At 38.2% G+C, this 14092-nt stretch overlaps 1 pseudogene across 1 annotated transcript; it reads right to left on the reverse strand.

The window, feature by feature from the left end:
* Positions 1-11524: 11524 nt before the first annotated feature.
* On the reverse strand, positions 11525-13801 carry LOC104653747 (annotated as a pseudogene). Its single transcript, XR_746724.2, has one exon. The product of XR_746724.2 is annotated as an oxysterol-binding protein-related protein 9 pseudogene (transcript).
* Positions 13802-14092: the final 291 nt, after the last annotated feature.

A 14092-nucleotide genomic window follows, 5' to 3' on the forward strand; every position in this document is an offset into this window, starting at 1 on the left:
TGACTGTGAATATTTTTTTAAAAGAATGTTATTACTCATAGCATAGTAGCTAACATGAACTTCTGCTTAAATTGATTTTCCTTGCTTCTCAAATCCCACAGGTGATGCAGATTTCACAATGGGTTTGCATCACAGCTGAGAAACCCTGAGCTTAGGAAATCTCAATCTTTTAAAGAGGACTGCTAGCAAATCTGCCTATCCTTTGCCCCAGAGGGAGACATGACACTTACTGTACTGGTCCGGAAACTGGTCTTGGAGGCAGATACTGTCTCTATTTCCTACACCTCTCCGCCATATAAACATTCTTAAATAAATAGTTCAGTACAGAGGCTAATAAAATATTATGTTTTGGTTGAGTAAGCTGACACACAAATTGATAAATGTCCCATCAGCGCAAAATATTAGACATCCCTGGACTCTAATTAGGGTTTGGGGATGGGAGGGTGACAACAGGGGGAGGATTTACTTGGAAATCTCTAGAATTTCTTTTGCACAAAGAGCCACACTTTAAAACAATCAGCATTAAATTTCTTGTATGTGTAACAGCTTAAGCTGGTTATGTAATAATTTTCACTTGTTGAGTCATGAATGCATTAACAGATGCTCAAAATAGCCTTTCTTCTATTGCTAAGTGTCTTTTGTTTCCTTGAGTTTCAAGTGTTTAGCATCTTAAATGTTGCAAAGATTTATTTTATCATTATTAATTGTACTATGAAGATTCAATATTTTTGCACATTAGAATGAAGTAACATTGTTGCTAAGTTCTGTACAACATAGTTTTTTCTTTTTCTATTTTAATGTTTCATTATTAATGTTTTATTTATAATTGACACATAATAGTTGAATATACTTATGGAGTACAGTGTGATGTTTCAGTACATGTATACATTGTATAAGGATCAAATCAGGGTAGTTACAATATCCATACCTTTAAACATGTATTAGTTATGTATGGTGATAACATTCAAAACCTCCCCTTGTACAATATGTTTTTTAAGTTCATCGTTTAGTTAAGTTTGCAGCACAGTCAACAAGCATATATCAACCCAGTTTTACATTGTAAAGTAAAAATGACCAAGTCCATCAACACTATGAGCAATACCCAATAGTTAGAAAAGGCAAGTCTTCCTTTAATGGACATATTGAGCCATTATTCTATGATGTAATGATATTGCTTCTGTAGGATATTATTTAGCTATGTAAAAAAGTATATTATTTGTTACTGGAGTTAAAATAGTCTCAATTATGCACAGTTTGATATCAATGATATAAAAGCAATCATGGTGCAATCAAGCAAAATGGCATTGTTGGCAGGTTCTACTTAATATTCCCAGATTATCACATTGGCAAAAGTCAAGCATTTATGAGTGTTACTGCAAAGCCAATCAAATAGTCCATTTGCATGGACCCCTTTGGTGTTTCTCAAAAGTTGATGCTCACACCCAGGGAGCTTGATTAATTCACAGGGTTATTATTTTTCAGTTTACCCTCCTGAAGAAAATCTCCCAAGACTAGGGTTTATCTTCCTGAAGTTCAATAGCATCCAAAATCACTTTTGTTGATCCCCAGTCTTTATTAATTTTTATTAATCAGAATTTACAATTTCTTGCATATCCTTCAATTATCAGACTAATAAATGATACCATTAGGAAAATTCCATTAAATAGAGTGCTCAGACTATTGTCCACTCCAGTTAGTTCTATTTCTCAGTTAACAGGATAAACCAGAAATATACCTGAAAGGAATGTTTGTTAAAAAACCTTTATAAACATATAATGTACTTTAAAGATTTAATAAGTATCCCAGTAAAAATAATAGCTAACACTATGGATTACTTGCCAGGAGCCAGTCACTGTCTTTATATATATATTAACTTATTTAATCTTCACAGCAAACCAAGGAGGTAGCTACTATTTTTCTCTTCATTTTACTGACAAAATTATTAATTTCCTCAGTTTGAGAAATTAGGTGAAATGAATGGTGATATGGTTTGAATATTTGTCCATTCCAAATTTCATGTTGAAACATAATCCCCAGTATTGGACATGGGGCCTGGTGGGTGGTGATTGGATCATGGGGGCAGATTCCTCATGAATGGCTTAGCACCATCCCCTTGGTGATGAGAGTACTTGCTCTGAGTTCATGTGGATCTGGTTGTTTAAAAGTGTGTGGCACCTCTCCACTCATCTCTTTTGCTCCTTCTCTCATCATGTAAGATCTGCTTCCCCTTCACCTTCTGCCATGAATTTAAGCTTCCTGAGATCTTCACCAGAAGCAGATGCTGGAGCCATGCTTGTACATCTTGCAGAACCATGAGCCAACTAAACCTCTGTTCTTTATAAATTACCCAGCCTCAGGTATTTCTTTATAGCAATGCAAAAATGGTCTAATATGGATAACTGGTACTGAGAAGTGGGGCATTGCTATAAAGCAACTTTTGAACTGGATAATGGGCACAGGTTGGAAGAGTTTGGCGGTTTCAGAAGAAGAAAAGAAGATGAGGGACAGTTTGCTCCCATTCTCACCATGTGAGATGCTAAGACAGTCTTAGAGACTGGTTAAATAGTTCTGACCAAAATGCTGGTAGTGATATGACAGTGAAGTCCAGGCTGATGAGTTTTCAGATGGAAATGAGGAGCTTTTTGGGAACTGGAGTAAAGGTCATCCTTGTTATGCCATAGCAAAGAACTTGGCCGCATTGTGTTCATGCCCTAGGGATCTGGAAATTTAAACTTAAGAGTGATGATTTACAGAATCTGGTGAAGAAATTTCTAAGCAGCAAAGCATTCAAGATGTGACCTGGCTGCTTCTAACAACCTATGCTTAGATGTGGGAGCAAAGAAATGACTCAAAGTTGGAACTCAGATTTAAAAAGGAAGCAGAGTGTGAAAGTTTGGAAAATTTGCAGCCTAGCCAAGTGCTACTAAAGAAAAGCCCATTTTCAGGGAAAGAATCCAAGTGGATCTTGGTAGAGATATTTGCATATCTAAAAGGAAGTCAGGTGCTAATAGCCAAGAAAATGAAAAAAAGGTACTGAAGCCATTTTTCAGATATCTCTGAGGCAGCCCCTCTATTGTTCTATGTGCCTGTTTTTGTACCAGTACCATGCTGTTTTGATTACTGTTAGCTTGTAGTATAGTTTGAAATCAGTTAATGTGATGGCTCCAGCTATGTTCTTTTAGCATAGGATTTCCTTGGTTATTCGGGGTCTTTTTTGGTTCCATATGAATTTTAAAATAGTGTTGTTGCTGTTGCTTTGGTTTGTTACTTGAAGAATGTTATTGGTAGTTTAATAGGAATAGCATTGGATCTGTAAATTGCTTTGGGCAGTATAGCCATTTTAACAATATTGACTCTTCCTATCCATGAGCATGGAATGTTTTTCCATCTGTTTGTGTCTTCTCTGATTTCTTTGAGCAGTGTTTTGTAATTCTCATTGTAGAGATCTTTCACCTTTCTGGTTAGCTGTATTCCTAGGTGTTTTATTCTTTTCGTGGCAATTGTGAATGGGATTGTCTTTCTGATTTGACTCTTGGTTTGGCTGTTGTTGGTGTATGAGAATGCTAGTGATTTTGGAAATTGATTTTGTATCCTGTAACTTTGCTGAAGTTGTTTATCAGCTGGAGGAGCTTTTGGGCCAAGACTATGGGGTTTTCTAGATATAGAATCAAGCCATCTGCAAACAGAGATTGTTTGACTTCCTCTCTTCCTGTTTGGATGTGCTTTATTTCTTTCCCTTGCCTGACTGCTCCAGCTGGGACTTCCAACCTTGTGTTGAACAGAAGTGGTGAGAGAGGGCATCCTAGCCCTGTGCCATTCTTCAAGGGGAATGCTTCCATCTTTTGCCCATTCAGTGTAATGTTGGCTGTGGGTCTGTCATGGATGCTGTTATTATTTTGAGGTATGTTCCTTTGATACCTAGTATATTGAGAGTTTTTAACATGACACAGTGTTGAATATTATCAAAAGCCTTTTCCGTGTCTATTGAGATAATCACGTGGTTTTTGTCTTTAGTTCTTTTTCTGTGATGAGTCACATTTATTGATTTACATATGTTGAACCAACCTTGCATCCCAGGGATGAAGCCTACTTGATCATAGAGAATTAGCTTTTTGATGGGCTGCTGAATTCAGTTTGCAAGTATTTTGTTAAGGATTTTTGCATGATGCTCGTCAAGGATATTGACCTGAAGTTTTCTTTTTTTGTTGTATCTCTGCCAGGCTTTGGTATCTGGATGACGCTGACCTCATAGAATGAATTAGGGAGGAGTCCCTGATCCTCAATTTTTTGGAATACTTTCAGTAGGGATGGTACCAGCCCTTCTTCGTATGTCTGGTAGAATTCAGCTGTGAATCCATCAGGTCTTGGGCTTTTTTTGGTTGGTAGGCTATTTATTACTGATTCATTTTCAGAGCTTGATATTGGTCTCTCCAGGGAATCAGTTTCTTCCTGGCTCAGTCTCGAGAGGGTGTATGTGTCCAGGAATTTATCCATCTCTTCCTTCTAGTTTATGTGCATACAGGTGCTTGTAGTAGTTTCTGATTTTTTTTTAATTTCTGTGGGGTCAATGGTAGCATTTACTTCATCATTTCTAGTTGCACAAAAACAATTTTTAAAGTATATCAAAGACTTAATGTTTCCTGCAGTTTTTTTAAATTTTAAGTATGCTACAATGAATGTTCTCATAAATAAATGATTTTGTAGTCTTCTGATATTTTTCCCCTTAGGATAAAATTCCAAAAGCAAAATGGCTTGTTCAAATAATGTAAATATTTTGAGACTTTTAATGTAAATTACCAAATTGATGTCCAGAAAGAATATGCTACTTACATTTGTATCTGAGATAGGAGAACATGTAAATCTGTAGAATTAAATTATTACAATTTTTTCTAAACTTTGCCAATTAGTGAAAAAATGGTGACTCATATTTATTAGATGTGTTTTATTCTAATGACATTGAATTCTTATATGTATATTGAAAATTTGTATCTTTTTTGTGAATTCCCTATTCATTTCCTTTTTCTACATTTTCACTGGGGCTTAAATGTCTTTATCATTGTTTCATAACAGTGCTTTTAATTTCACCGATTGATTCATGTATTCATGAATTCATTGTATTAAACAAATATCTATCAACACAGACTTTACTACATAGATTACCAACATATCTCTTTTTCATTTGCTTTTATGTTTTGTACATGATTCTGATTTTTAAATTTTATGTATATAATCTATCAATGCTCTCCTTTGGTTTCTGGCTTTGGCACTAGGCTTTAAAAGGCCTTACCTAGAGATGTTATGTATTTCTACATATTTATGTTTTTCTGTTTTTTAAATGACTATTATTTTTCATATTTAAATATTCATGTTTAAAGATTCAAACTGTCTGGAATTTATTTCATGATAAATTATAAAGTAAGAACCTAATATGATCATTTTTCTTTCTAAACAGCCAGTTATTTACATTTCTCTAATAAGTATATTTTCTCTAATAAGCATGCTTTTCCAATACTTGTATAAAATATGATAATCTTCTGTTCAGTGGGATCTTTTTCTAGTTTGTCAATTCCTCTCTGTTAATCCTATTAATCTCTCTATACCTTCTTGTGCCAATATCTTACTGTTTTAATTATTGTATCTTAAAATTGTATTTTTATATCTGTTCCTTTCACAGCTATGTTGTTTCTTCTGTTTTTCCCAAAAGATACCATTCCAGGGAATTTTAGAATCATTTTGTCTGGTGTAAGAAGAAACAAATTGGAATTTAAATTGGAATTAATTTCAAGAAAGTATAAATTAATTTGGGAAGAATTTTTATAATTTTTATTTTTCTCAGTACTAAGCATTGGTAAATCTTTTTATTTATTCAGGGCCTTTTTTCATATTACCTAATAAATTTAGCAATTTTTCTCATGTTGGCCCTATATTTCTTGTTAAGATTTTTCCAAGTTGTGTGGTGTTTTTGTCCTGTCATTGGTGATATTTTTCCATTGTAATTTCTAATTGCTTGTTGCCAATATATAACAAAACTATCACATATGTGAATATTCACATATATGTGAATATATGTGAGTTTGATTATTAAATGAATATCATATATGATAGTTTTGTTATATATTGTTATTATATAAAATATATAATATATATTTCGTTATATATCTTTGTTAAATATACATACATATATACACACACACATATATATATATTTGAGACAGAGTCTTGCTCTGTCGCCAGGCTGGAGTGCAGTGGCACGATCTTGGCTCACTGCAACCTCCGACTCCCTGGTTCAAGCAATTCTCCTGCCTCAGCTTCCCTAATAGTTGGGATTACAGGCACATGCCACCATGCGCACCTAATTTTTGTATTTTTAGTAAAGACATGGTTTCACCATGTTGGCCAGGATGGTCTCGATCTCCTGATTTTGTGATCCGCCCCCCTTGACTTCCCAAAGTGCTGAGATTACAGGCATGAGCCACTGCGCCTGGCCTATATTTATTTTTTAACTGGCAAACTGAAATAGTTTTTAAAATAGTTTTTCCTTACTTTTGGGGGTTTTCTACATAAACAGTCTTATCACTTTCAAATGAAAATAATTTTCATTTTTATTTTCCAGTATTTATACTTCTCAATTCTTTTTCCCATCTAAGTATAGTAACAAATATTTCCCAAAATCATCAGTGGTTATATGTCTTGTTCTCACTGATTGCAGTCCTTTCATTGCTTAACTATTGCGCACAATGTTCGCTTTGGGTGTTTTGATTTTCAAAAAAGCCTCATTTATTTCTACTACAATTAAAAACATTTTTAAACCAGAAATAGGCATTGAATTATGTGACATGTCTTTTTTGCATCTATCTAGATGATCATATACCTTTTTTCCTTTTGGCATCTATTGGCATGTTATATAAATGGTTTCCTAATATTAAACTCTTCTTTCAATTCTGAAATAAACCTCATCTAATTTTGGCATATTGTTCTCATATTATGTACTGAAACAATTTACTGAATATTTTACTCAGATTTCTAAATCTCTATTTATGTGAAGTTATTCTGTCATTTCTTTTGTTGCTTCTATCAGATTTTGGCATTAGGCTCACACTAACCTTGTTTAAATAAATGGAAAATATTTCTTTAGCAGTTCAAATACGTCATGCCACTCTCTCCTGGCCTGTAAGGTTTCCACTAAAAAGACTGCTGCCGGATGTATCGGAGCCTCATTGTGTTACTTGTTTCTGTTCTCTTGCTGCTTTTAAAATCCTTACTTTATCCTTGACCATTTTGGAGTTTGATTATTAAATGCCTCGAGGTAGTTTTCTCTGAGCTAAAATTGCTTAGTGTTCTATATAACCTTCTTGTACTAGGATATTGACATTTTTCTCTACGTTTGGGAAGTTCTCCATTATTATCCCTTTGAATAAACTTCTTACCCCTATTTATTTTTCTATTGCCCCTTTAAGGCCAATGACTCTTAAATTTGCCCTTTTGAGATTATTTTCTAGATCCTGTAGACATGCTTTATTTTTTTAAATTATTTTTACTTTTGTCTCCTCTGACTGTGTATTTTCAAATAGCATGTCTTCAAGCTCATAAATTCTTTCTTCTGTTTGATCAATTCTTCTATTAAAAGACTCTGATGCTTTCTTTAGTATGTCAAATGCATTCCGAAGCTCCAGATTTCTGCTTGATTCTTTTTAATTATTTCTTTTTTATTATTATTATTATACTTTAAGTTCTAGGGTACATGTGGACAACGTGTAGGTTTGTTACATATGTATACATGTGCCACGTTGGTGTGCTGCACCCATCAACTTGTCATTTATATTAGGTATATCTCCTAATGCTATCCCTCCCCTCCCCCACTCCCCATAATAGGACCCGGTGTGTGATGTTCCCTTTCCTGTGTCCAAGTGACCTCATTGTTCAATTCCCACCTATGAGTGAGAACATGCGGTATTTGGTTTTCTGTTCTTGCGATAGTTTGCTGAGAATGATGGTTTCCAGCTGCATCCATGTCCCTACAAAGGCCACGAACTCATCCTTTTTTATGGCTGCATAGTATTCCATGGTGTATATATGCCACATTTTGTTAATCCAGTCTGTCACTGATGGACATTTGGGTTGATTCCAAGTCAAAAAAAAAAAAAAAAAAAATCAGGAAACAGGTGCTGGAGAGGATGTGGAGAAATAGGAACACTTTTACACTGTTGCACTGTTGGTGGGACTGTAAACTAGTTCAACCATTGTGGAAAACAGTGTGGTGATTCCTCAAGGATCTAGAACTAGAAATACCATTTGACCCAGCCATCCCATTACTGGGGATATACCCAAAGGATTATAAGTCATGCTGTTATAAAGACACATGCACACGTATGTTTATTGCGGCACTATTCACAATAGCAAAGCCTTGGAATTACTTCAATCTTTTTGTTAAATCTATCTGGTAGAATTCTGAATTCCTTCTCTGTATTATGTTGCATTTCTTTGAGTTTCCCAAAAGAGCAATTTTGAATTCTCCGTCTGAAAGTTCACACATCTTTGTTTTTCTAGAATTGGTCCCTTGTGCCTTATTTACTTCATTTGATAATGTCATGTTTTCCTGGATGGTGTTGATACTTGTGGATGTTCATCTGTGTCTGCGCATGGAAGAGTTATGTATTTATTGTAGTCTTCACAGTCCGGGCTTGTTTGTACCCGTTCTTCTTGGAAAGGCTTTCCAGGTATTTGAAAGGACTTGGGTGGTGTAATACAGGCTGTATCTGCATTTAGAAGGCATCCCAAGCCCAGAAACACTGTGGTTTTGCAGACTAGATGTCTGCAAAGACCTTGATGGTCTTGGACAAGATCTGGCATAATTCTCTGGATTACCAGGCAGAGACTCTTGCTCTCTCCCCTTATTTCTCCCAAACAAACGGAGTCTCTCTCTCTCTCTGTTCTGAGCTGCCTGAACCTGGGCTGGAGTGACACAAGCACCCCCATGGCCACCAATGCTAGGACTGTGGCAGGTCAGATCTGAAGCCAGCCCAGCACTGGGTCTCACCCAAGACCTGCTGTAACCAATCTCCAGCTATCACCTATGTTTACTCAAGGCCCTGAGAATCTACAATTACCGGGTGACAAAGTCAGCCAGGCCTTTGTCCTTCTCTTCAGGGTGGTGAGTCCTCCCAGGGCCAGGGCAGGTCCAGAGGTGCCATCCAGGAGCCAGGCACTAGAGTCAAAGACCTTAGAGGTCTACCTGGTGTTCTATTTTACTGCAACGGTGCTGGCATTTAAACTACAAGATGCAGTCCTTCCCACTCTTCTCTCCGCTTTCCAACAGCAGATGAGCCTCACCCTGTGGCCATTACCATCACAGGCCTACCCGGAATACTGCCAGACTGCCACTGATATTCCCTTAAGGCCCAAGGGCTCTTCAGTTAGCTTATGGTGAATGCCGCCTTACCTAGGATTCACCCTTCACTGAAGTGGGCTCCCCTCTGGCCCAAGGTAGGCCCAGAAATGCCATCCAAGAGCCAATCAGGACCCCAAGAGCACACTTGGTGCTGTATCCCCCTGCGGCCAGGTGGGTACCTAAAGTGCAAGAACCCAAGAGCCTGGTTGGTAGAATCAGGGACCCCAACAGCCCACTTGGTGGTGTATCCCCCCTGTGGCCAAGCGGGTACCTAAAGTACAAGACAAAGTCCCCTTTATTAACTTTTTCCTCTGCTTTTCTCAAGCAGGAGTTTCTCCCCACAAACACCACACACCACATTTGGGAATGTGCTGAGTCTCACCTGAAGCCAGCAAGTCTCATCCAAGGTCCACAACATACTACCTGGGTATCATTGCTGGTTATTCAGGGCCCAAAGGCTTTTCAGTTAGCAGATGATAAATTCTTCCAGGGTTGAGTTCTCCCTTCAAGGCAGTGAGTTCCCTTCTGGCCCAGGGTGTGTACAGAAATGTCATCTGGGAGCTGGGGCCTTGAAAGGGGGTCTCATGACTCTGATTAGTGCCCTATCTGGCGGAGCTGGCATTCAAGACACAAGACCAAGTTCTCTTCCCCCTCCTCTCCTCAAGCTGAAGGAAGTGGTCTCTTTTGAAGCCACAAGTTGTGCAGTCTGGGGTTAGGGGAGGGGTGATGCCAGCTCTCCCTTAGCCACCCTGGCTTATGTCTCAATAGGTCATGTGCTCCCCAAGTCCCCTGGCTTTGAGCCCAGTTCAGCACCAGGATTCACCTAGGAGTTGCAGTCTTTGTGGCCTAAACTGCCTTTCAAGTTTTTTTTAGAGTCCCAGAGCGCTTTAGTCCATGATGACAAGGCTTGCAGGAACTCAAGTTCCAACCACTGTGATGGGCAATTCCCCTCTGACTAGGGCTGGGCTACATGCTTTCTCCATCCTTGGGTATCATATGAGTTCTTTCCTGTTTTGTTTTCTGCTATAACAGAGCAGCACTGAGTTCAATGCAATGTCACAATTGCTGCACCCTCGCTCTCCCAAGCACTCGGATTCTCTCTTCATACCACACCACATGCACTGCAGGGAGGGGGCGGGAGGGGCGGCATCTGATTCAATACTGTTTTTCCTACCTCTTCAGTGCCTCTTTCAGCTATATGAAGTTAAAACCAGGTACTGTGGGTGCTCACCTGATTTTTGGTTCTTATGAAGGTGATTTCTGTGTGTGTAAAACATAGTTGTCAAATTGGTGTCCTTGTAGGATGGACAATCAGTGAACAATTCTGCTATCTTGCTCTGCCTCTCATTTAGGTTTTAAATACGGTAATCAATTGTTTTTCTTTTACTTTTTATTTTTCTGACCTCAGGTTGTTCTTCACGACCACTTTGTTTATTTCTGGAGACTTGATAACCTTTTCTCTATATTGTTAAGATCACAAATTTTAAAACAAACATTTGAAATAGATTCTTTTTTTTAAAAAAAAAAGGTTGGAAAAATTACTTTATGAAGCCTTAAGAAGCACTAAGAATAATTAATTAAACTGTAATCCAGGATTAGATACAATTTAATAATAGTTCAGTTCCAAAATAAAAGTTATTTTAAGACCATGAAATTTCCTAACACTTTATTTTAATACATTGCACTAATTTTCTAAAACAACTCAGAGGAACCCATATTTACAGTGGGCAGAATATTTATGAAAAAATCTGGCATCAGGTATATTTTATATATATGTGTGTGTGTGTGTGTGTGTGTGTGTGTGTGTGTGTGTGTGTGTGTGTGTGTGTGTATCCCGAGATTATATGAACTAAGAAACAGGTCGTATATCTTAACAGCAGAACTAGAGTGCAGTTTCAGACTTGGATTTATAAATGCTTTCAACGTGTGGTGTTTGGAAAAGGAGAAGACATCATCTGGTTTTCAAAACCTGAAATTTTTCTCAGGACTGAAATCAAAATCGTAACTGCCACAGAGGGAAAAGGGAAGCTTTTCCCCTTAATTGTTAATTTGCATCAGAAAGTCCAGTATCCCTGAGATAGGAACCACTGTAATTAGAAGGGAGTGAACAGGTTTCTCCCAAAGGAAGATTGTTGCTGAATTATGCCTACTGCCCTGATCATCAGGTATAAACTTTGCATCTTCCAACCTAATGCTTGGCAGCACCAAGACGTTTCAGTAATGGTTCATCATAAACCCAGCGTTCTCCATCTTCATGAAATAACCTTGTCTCCCACTGAATCTCCTTCTCCTTCCTTTCTCGGGCTTCTACTCATTGTCTTTCTTCAAGCCTGTGCTTTGCTTCAGTTGCTGCATCAATGTCTCTGATTTTTAAGTTGAAAGTGACATCCTTCCAAAGGCTGCGGGATTCATACTCATTCTGATCTTCCAACTTCCTCACTTTCTTCTTGATTATAGGCAACTTCTTGGTATCTACAAAGACTGTATTTTCCCCTGTTGCATATTTTGCATACATCACACCATTCCATTCCCCTTCAATTGAGCAAAAAGACTTCTTGTCATTTAGAGAAAAAATCTCAGCAGTAATTCTATGCTTCTTGCCCCCATAGAAGGGTTTAGTGTAGAAGATGATATTTGCACTATAGTCTGTTTTGGAACAATTAATATTACATTCTCCTCCTAATTCCACCCAGGGCACTGTGAGGATAGACCTTCCATAGCCATTGGGGAATGTGAGAATGTAATGTTCATCATAGTCTAGACATGAGACACAGCCCTGCCCTATGTTGTGCACCCCAATTGACATCCCAAGGAATTTTGATTTGGTCCAGATATGAGCATTGAATTGTATCTTCTTGTTAAAACACTCAGCATAAAAGGCTGAAATGGGTGGATGATGGGAAACCTGCTCAGCCACGAATGTTACACTGTTTTTGGAAACCCAGGGAACTGGTCCTTCTGAAACTAGTTCAGTGTTCTCTTCAGTATCATTTGGTAATGTCCAATGACACTGAAAAATCTCGCCCAAAATGGGATTGTATGGCTTTTTGGCAACTGATCCTTTCCTTCCTGCATGAAAGGCTGAGAGGTACCATTTCACAACCTGAACCATTCGATCCTTGGGATCCTTCTGGTCACTAATACTCACAAATAGGTCCGGATGTGCAAAAAAGTCTGCATACATTTCTAAAAGAGATCTTCTTTCAAGAATAAACATTGGAAGAACTACCTTAGTAAGATCCATTCCAAGCCTAACCTGTGACAAAAGATGCATGATAACACTTTTGTGCTCCTCCACAGACCCTGCCTCCGCATCATCATCTCTGTCATCATGTGAATCGAAAAGGTCAGCATCACTTTTTCCATTGGACGTGGAATAATTAAGTGATTCTGTGGTATCTGGGCGTTTCAGACTATTTCCCGAGCTGCTGTGTGTCAGGACCAAGGCAGATCCAGAAGAATCTATTAAGCGCTTTGGGGATGAGCCACTTTGATGGAATTCATCGGCATCATAAAATTCATCTTCACTGCTGGAGTAAGAGAACTCTGGGACTGTATTTGGAGACAAGTTCACATGGCTTGGAGAAGTGAGACTGCTACTCGGTGGTGAATGGCCACTGCCTGTACTATTTGGTGTAGGAGTCTGATGATGTCCCAATGTAGCCAACACAGGTCCAACTGGGAGGGAAGATGGACGCTGCTCTGACTTACACAACTGAACAGGTTCTGGAGGTAACACAGTCTGGGAAGGCATTGTGCTGATCACAGGTTCCAAAGGACTCGGTTGATATATTGCATCTACAGGATTAATAGTACTTATCATTCCATCTGCGTGCTTCTCCACATTACTCTGGTCTTTGGCAATCTGCAGCAACACAATGAAGTGTTTAACTGATTCTACCATGCTATTTGTTGTCTCTTTGAGAGTTTCAATTTTCTTTCTCTGTTCATCTTCTTTGCAGTTTTGAAGCTTGTCATCAAAAAGCTTTAATTGTTCAATCAAGATTTGTAGGTAAGCATCAGCTTCTGTAAGTTTCTTATCAAAATCTTGGACACTAGGAACAAATCCTGAATCCAAACCTTGAAGCTGAAGAGTATGTCGAAGAATCGTTTCTTCTAAGGCATGGATCCACTTCTCTCGATCATCAGCATCACGAGCCTGGAAATGGAAGGTTTTCTGATCAACAGTTATTGCGAAGGTGCTGTCGTCCTCATCGTCTATACCAATCACAGCTCCTCTGAGTCTAACACATCCTCTGCGAGAGTCTCTCATCATTTTGTCCTTGGACGTGTAGTAGGAGAGCAGTCCTGCATTGTAGTCCAGCACGAACCAATGGTACTGCCAGCCCTTCATCACGTTAGTCCATTTGCTCAGTGGCCCTTCCATGATGGACGCCATCTTGGGAGCCGCCAATGACCTGAAATAGATTCTTAACGGTAGCTATAGTTCTTAAGAAGGCATTTGCTCTGATTCTTCATCATGACCCCTTCTTTTTAAACAGTAATATCTTTCCACATGTCTAATGGGTTTTGTTGGTTTGCTCATCCTTAAAGAGGAATCTATACTTATTCAGGTGTGGGATTCTGACAAAGAGTATTTGGATCTTTGTCCAAATCTTTTAAACCAAGCTAAAAAGTGAAGTGAAAGGCTTGGATCTGGTGTAATTTTCCATTCAAAGTATAATCAGCCCTCTGTATCCATGC

Source organism: Rhinopithecus roxellana, chromosome 3 (assembly GCF_007565055.1).
Source record: "Rhinopithecus roxellana isolate Shanxi Qingling chromosome 3, ASM756505v1, whole genome shotgun sequence".
NCBI classification, from domain to species: domain Eukaryota; kingdom Metazoa; phylum Chordata; class Mammalia; order Primates; family Cercopithecidae; genus Rhinopithecus; species Rhinopithecus roxellana.